Consider the following 7,247-nt stretch of genomic DNA (forward strand, 5'->3'; position numbering starts at 1 on the left):
TTGCATGGATGAGAGGACCCACCTTGAGGATGACCACTCACGAAAGCCACATGGCAGAAGAAGTAGAGGCAATGGCTGGAGTGAAAGATGGGAAACCGATCTGAATACATAAAAAGCCCAGACTTAAGATTTCAACCACCAAACATCTGAGTCGTAACAAACTAAAAGAAGACTTTTTCTTATGCCTAAATTTTCCTTTTGTTAAGAATAACCTGAAAGTGCCAATGATGTATCTAAAGTTTCATTACGGTGGTTTGATTAGTTTAATGGTATGTCCAATAGTGCTTGCCTTATGGTTACTTGAGTTCAGTCTGTTTGCCTAATATACGAATATGCCACTAATATACATTGCAAAATAAATTGTCATAATATATGTGATATAACATATACAATATATCCACACATATAAAATATATACAAATCTATACATATATGTACACACACATTATCAGGAAAGAGTAAAATGACAAACTGAAAAAACAAACCTTAATGGCATACTCCTTTAATAAAAATCTTCCTTATTAAAAAGTGTCCGCAGTCTTTGAAAAGTAACAGCTATCTCAAAATTGTTTCTGGAGTGAAAGTTTCTCCCACAGAACGGAAGAAAATATTTGTAAATGAAGCGACCGACAAGGGATTAATCTCCAAAATATACAAACAGCTCATGCAGCTCAATATCAAAAAACAAACAACCCAATCAAAAAATGGGCAGAAGACCTAAATAGACATTTCTCCAAAGAAGACATACAGATGGCCAAGAGGCACATGAAAAGATACTCAACATCACTAATTATTAGAGAAATGCAAATCTAAACTACAATGAGGTACCACCTCACACAGGTCAGAATGGCCATCATCAAAAAATCTACAAACAATAAATTCTGGAGAGGGTGTGGAGAAAAGGGAACCTTCCTACACTGTTGGTGGGAATGTAAATTTGTACAACCACAAGCATGGAGATTCCTTTAAAATCTAAAAATAGAACTACATACGATCCAGCAATCCCATTCCTGGGCATATATCTAGAGAAAACCATAATTCAAAAGGACACATGCACCCCAATGTTCATTGCAGCACTATTTACAAAAGCCAGGATATGGAAGCAACCTAAATGTCCATCGACAGATGATTGGATAAAGATGTGGTACATATATACAATGGAATATTACTCAGCCATAAGAAAGAATGAAATAATGCCATCTGCAGCAACATAGGTGGAACTAGAGATTGTCATACTGAGTGAAGTAAAGTCAGATAGAGAAAGACAGGTAATATATGATATTGCTTATATGTAGAATCCAAAAAACTGGTACAAATGAACTGATTCACAAAACAGAAATAGAGTCACAGATGTAGAAAACAAACTTATGGTTACCAAGGGGGAGGGAGGAGAGATAAATTAGGAGATCGGGATTGACATATACACGCTACTCTATATAAAATAGATTACTAATAAGGACCTCCTTTATAGCACAGGGAACTCTACTCAATACTCTGTAATGGTCTATATGGGAAAAGAATCTAGAAAAGAGTGGATATATGTATAACTGAGTCACTTGGGTGTACAGCAGAAGCTAACACACATTGCAAATCAGCTATACTCTGATAAAAATTAATTTGAAAAAAAAAACAGGAAAGTAACAGCCAGCTCAAAACTGTTTCTGGAGTGAAATTCTCCAGATTTTTGCTTCCAATTACTGTTTAAAGTTTGCCAGACGATCATGGAGAAAATCATTCCCAAGGGAATGATCTAGGACCTTCGTCTACATTGCTGGAAACTCTAAAAGAGGCTAATTATTAAAATGGAGCAAGCCATAAATTAAAATGTAAGGTGAAACCTTATATCCTTACAGTTTTGTAAGCACCAGTGGTATCAAGTAACACGTTGAACCCCTGCCCTCTGGGGTCCTTTTCAGGATGCACGGCCCGGTCCTTCCTGGGCTTGCTCTTTGTTTGGTTAGACATACATATACATACTTGCAAACACATGATTAAATTAAGAAGACAGCCTATCCTAAGCACTACAGAATTGGTAAATACCCAAAACAATGCCTCAAGAAGCTGGATTTGGAAGAGATCAAGTATTGAATGGGGAAGGCTCTGTGGAAGTAAAGAGACAGAAAGTGAGGTCTTGAAGGAAGTACAACTTGGAAGGGAGAGGAGCATGACAGGAAAAGAATATGTGGGGGGGAAAGGCACACAGACCAACTTATGTACTCAGAGACTTTGCATGTGCTGTTCCCTCTGCCTGGAATGCTTCCCCTTCGATGTGTGAATGGTTCATCCCTTACTTCTTCAGGTCTTTACTCAAAACCCACCCTCAGTGGGGCCTCCCCTGGCTACCTTATATAGACTTTCAACCCTGGCTACCCACTAAAGTTACATATAACCTTTTTCCTCTTTAGATTTTCCCTTTGGTACTTATCACTATATAATCTACCTTATATTTTAACTGTTAATCTTGTTCATTTTTTCTTCCACTAGAATGTAAATTCCACAAAGCAGAGAGTTTTGTCTGTTTGGTTTGTTACTGGATTCCCAGCACCTAGAACAGTGTCTGGCACAGAGTAAGGACTCAGTAAACATTTGTTGAATAAATAAATAAGTTGTATGGAGGCAAAAGGGGTAGATGAACAGGCTATTATTAAAATATCAAATTGACAGAAATAGAACTTTTACATGAAGGAATCAGGTTCATGAATTTGGGCAGACAGTTTGGAGACAATTGGGGAGAACCTGGAAGTCTGCCAAGGACTCATAAATACAAGACTCCTGGGAGAATCTGAGGGGTCATCTGGTCCACCTTTCTTATTTCTAAGCAGCCCTACACCTAAGTCATCCCGGACAAAATAAACTATTCAGCTTTCTATTTACACAAGTTCCATTGCGTGTTTCTCAGAGGCTGAGGCAAACATCACAGAGCTCAAATTTTACAGCCTGGTGGCTCTGCTTTCAACCTCAGGGGAGGAAATTTACATCTTTGCAGAGCTGAGCTGCTGAATTCCTTCTCAGTGCTTCAGATGATTGGGCTGGATATCACTTTCATTCACTCTACTGGAAAAACTGGAGAGGAAATGGTGGTCTAGTTGAATATGGATTTTCTTTTCTCTTCTGAAGTCAGAGAAGCAGCTCCCCGAAACTTACAAGGGGCCTCTGGTTTGCTGGCGCTCACCACTGTGGTTGTGCTTCCCAGCAGAGAACATTCTAAGCCGCTGAAGCCATGGATGACAAGCATTCATTACCTGTTTGAGCACCAGAGCCAGGGTCCTAAACTCCACCTGCATTCATTTCCAACACCTCTCACCTGTCTACATGGAAAGAAGAGGTAATGCAGCACATGTATACAATGGAATATTACTCAGCCATGAAAAGAAACGAAATAGAGTTATTTACAGTGAGGTGGATGGACTAGAGACTGTCATACAGAGTGAAGTCAGAAAGAGAAAAATAAATACTGTATGCTAACACGTATATATGGAATCTAAAAAAAAAAAGAAAATGGTTCTGAAGAACCTAGGGACAGGACAGGAATAAAGATGCAGACCTACTAGAGAATGGACTTGAGGATACGGGGACGGGGAAGGGTAAGCTGGGACGAAGTGAGAGAGTGGCACTGACATATATACACTACCAAATGTAAAATAATAGCTAGTGGGTAGCAGCCGCATAGCACAGGGAGATCAGCTCTGTGCTTTGTGACCACCTAGAGGGGTGGGGTAGGGAGGGTGGGAGGGAGATGCAAGAGGGAGGAGATATGGGGATATATGTATATGTATAGCTAGACATTTCTCCAAAGAATATATACAGACTGCCAACAAACACATGAAAGAATGCTCAACATCATTAATCATTAGAGAAATGCAAATCAAAACTACAATGAGATATCATCTCACACCAGTCAGAATGGCCATCATCAAAAAATCTAGAAACAATAAATTCTGGATAGGGTGTGGAGAAAGGGGAACACTCTTACACTGCTGGTGGGAATGTGAATTGGTACAGCCACTATGGAGAACAGTATGGAGGTTCCTTAAAAAACTACAATTAGAACTACCGTATGACCCAGCAATCCCACTACTGGGCATATACCCTGAGAAAAACATAATTCAAAAAGAGTCATGTACCAAAATGTTCATTGCAGCTCTATTTACAATAGCCCAGAGATGGAAACAACCTAAGTGTCCATCATCGGATGAATGGATAAAGAAGATGTGGCACATATATACAATGGAATATTACTCAGACATAAAAAGAAACAAAACTGAGCTATTTGTAATGAGGTGGATGGACCTAGAGTCTGTCATACTGAGTGAAGTAAGTCAGAAAGACAAAGACAAATACCGTATGCTAACACATATATATGGAATTTAAGAAAAAAAATGTCATGACGAACCTAGGGGTAAGACAGGAATAAAGACACAGACCTACTAGAGAATGGACTTGAGGATATGGGGAGGGGGAAGGATAAGCTGTGACAAAGCGAGAGAGTGGCATGGACATATATACACTACCAAATGTAAAATAGATAGCTAGTGGGAAGCAGCCGCATGGCACAGGGAGATCAGCTCGGTGCTTTGTGACCGCCTAGAGGGGTGGGATAGGGAGGGTGGGAGGGAGGGTGATGCAAGAGAGAAGAGATATGGGGATATATGTATAACTGATTCACTTTGTTATAAAGCAGAAACTAACACACCATTGTAAAGCAATTATACTCCAATAAAGATGTAAAAAAAAGAAAAGAAAAGAATAGTGGGTGTGAGCAAAAAAAAAAAAGAAGATATGAGACATGGTATACATCAAATGTTCTATATGGAGGGGAAATGGATCTCTAGCTTGCTGCCACTCCACACTGAATGCCACTTGCGTATAGGGCATTCATGGGTGCAGGTGTCCACTGGCAAAGTAAGTCCCAACCTGCTCCCCAGCAGGGAGCATGCAATCTAAAAAAGAAAGGTAGGGCTTCCCTGGTGGCACAGTGGTTGAGAGTCTGCCTGCCGATGCAGGGGACGCGGGTTCGTGCCCTGGTCCGGGAGGATCTCACATACCGCGGAGCGGCTGGGCCCGTGAGCCATGGCCGCTGAGCCTGCGCGTCCGGAGCCTGTGCTCCGCAACGGGAGAGGCCACAGCAGTGAGAGGCTCGCGTACCAAAAAAAAAAAAAAAAAAAAAAAGAAAGGTAGAACAAAAGGAAATGACATGAGAAAGAAGTGGTAGAGCAGAAACCGGGAGACATTGTCACTACAGTCGCACAAAGTAGGCATTCAGTAGCTACTTCATGAGTTCAATTATTTTCTGAAAGCTCCATTTGTTTTAAGGAGCATTTACTCCCGTTTAGCTGGTTTAAATGAGTCTTAACATAACTGACAATAAGCTATTGCACCAACTACCAAAAACAAACTCCTGGCTTCATGCCGTGATGGATGAGACGAAAGAACAGCATTCCTCATTAACATTTGAAATTCCTGAGTGAAATATTGAACAAATTGCAATAAAAACCATTAAAAGAATTCAAATACTTACAATCAATTTAACTATTTTCTTGACCCCCTCTTTTAAATCAGGAGATACTACCTTTCCATTTTTAAAAGTATTTTTTCTTGCATTTCTCACTCTGTACCCAATATGCAATACTTGCTTTTCTGATATAAACATTATATAGCTCATACTGACTTTAGACCAGGAAAGTAATAGATAATATTCACCAATCTGGCAAAAAAACAAAACGAAACGAAACTGAAAACATTCACGGAGGTAAAGTAGACAGTATAACACACTCATCTGCGTCTGTTTTATTCGGAGCTTAGCAATGGGCATATGCTTTTGGTTTTCTTGTAACGCTTTCTGGGTGAGGGTACTTATCATCAACTATCCACTTCCAACAACTACTTCCATTTTTCAAGTTAGGCTTGTTAATAAGTGTGGTGATATATATATGTTACTTGCAATGCATTTTCCCGTTTTGAAGAAGTGACTTGTATCTCTTTGGAATTTGAAGTACTGATTTGAAACAAAGATTTCATTCTTATTTTACTTTCCTCCTTAGATGTATTTTTATTCTTCAGTTTGCCATTATACTTTGCACAGTCAAAAGGTACAGATTCTGCTGACATCTTAATGCTCTTGAAAATTGTCCTAATTTCCTTAGGACCCATAATTTCAAATTTGATTGTGTTAAGACCTTTCTGGAAGGGGAAGGAAGAAAATGAATATTCATCAAACACCTTCTCTGTGCCTTCTTCTTTGTGTCTTGGGTGTTTTATATGTCAATTCATTTCAGCGTAAGTAATATCCTTATTTTACCTCTGAGGAAACTGAGACTTAGTAACTGGTCCATGGTCACATTGCTAGAAATAGCAGAGCCAGAATTGAATCCAGGTCTGTTGAATTCCAAGGCATGGGCTCTTGTCCACATTGTAGGGAGACAGGATTTTGCAACAACTGGACGGAGCCTCAGAGATCACTTAATCCAACAGGGCAAACCTTCCCTCCCTGTCCATCTGCCTTCACCTCTGCCAAATACACACACTTCACAGACAAGAACATTGAAATTCAGATAATTGAATGCTTTGCCAAGCCACAAGTTATGTAAGTGGTGAATGTACTCATACAAAGTGATATTTAACAGTTTTAGAGATGCAAAATTATTAATTTTTACATCCTCCCCAAACTCATCTTTTTAAAGTCAGTTTTATTGAGATATAATTCATTTTCAGGAGACTTCATCCATTCAAGGTATACAAACTGATAAGCTTTGACAGATGTATACACTTTCAAATCCATCCCAGCGATCACGATACAGAACATTTCCACCTGCCCCCAAAGGTTCCTTGTGCTCCCTTGTCGGCTTTTCTTCCCTGGACCCACAGCCCAAGGCAAAACTGATCTGCTCTGGTCACTAGTGATTAGTTTCCATTTCCTAGAATCTTCTGCAATTGGATTCATACAGTGTGTACCCCTTTGTGTCTGGATTCTTTCCCTTAGCATAATGATTTTGAGATTCATCCACGTTGTTTTGTGTATTTCGTGTAGCTCGCTCCTTTGTGTCGCTGAATTATACTCCATGGTACGGATGTGCCACATTTTGTTTCTCTGTTACATGTTGATAGACATTTGGGTTATTTCCAGTCCTTATAGCTATTGTGAATAAAGTTGCTGCGAACACATGTGTACAAACATTTATGCTGTCATCTGTTTGTTTCTCTTGGGTAGCCACAGTGGGATGCCTAGACCATATGTTATGCGCATGTTT

The sequence above is a fragment of the Stenella coeruleoalba genome (assembly GCF_951394435.1).
Source record: "Stenella coeruleoalba genome assembly, chromosome: 11".
In the NCBI taxonomy this organism is placed as follows: Eukaryota; Metazoa; Chordata; class Mammalia; order Artiodactyla; family Delphinidae; genus Stenella; species Stenella coeruleoalba.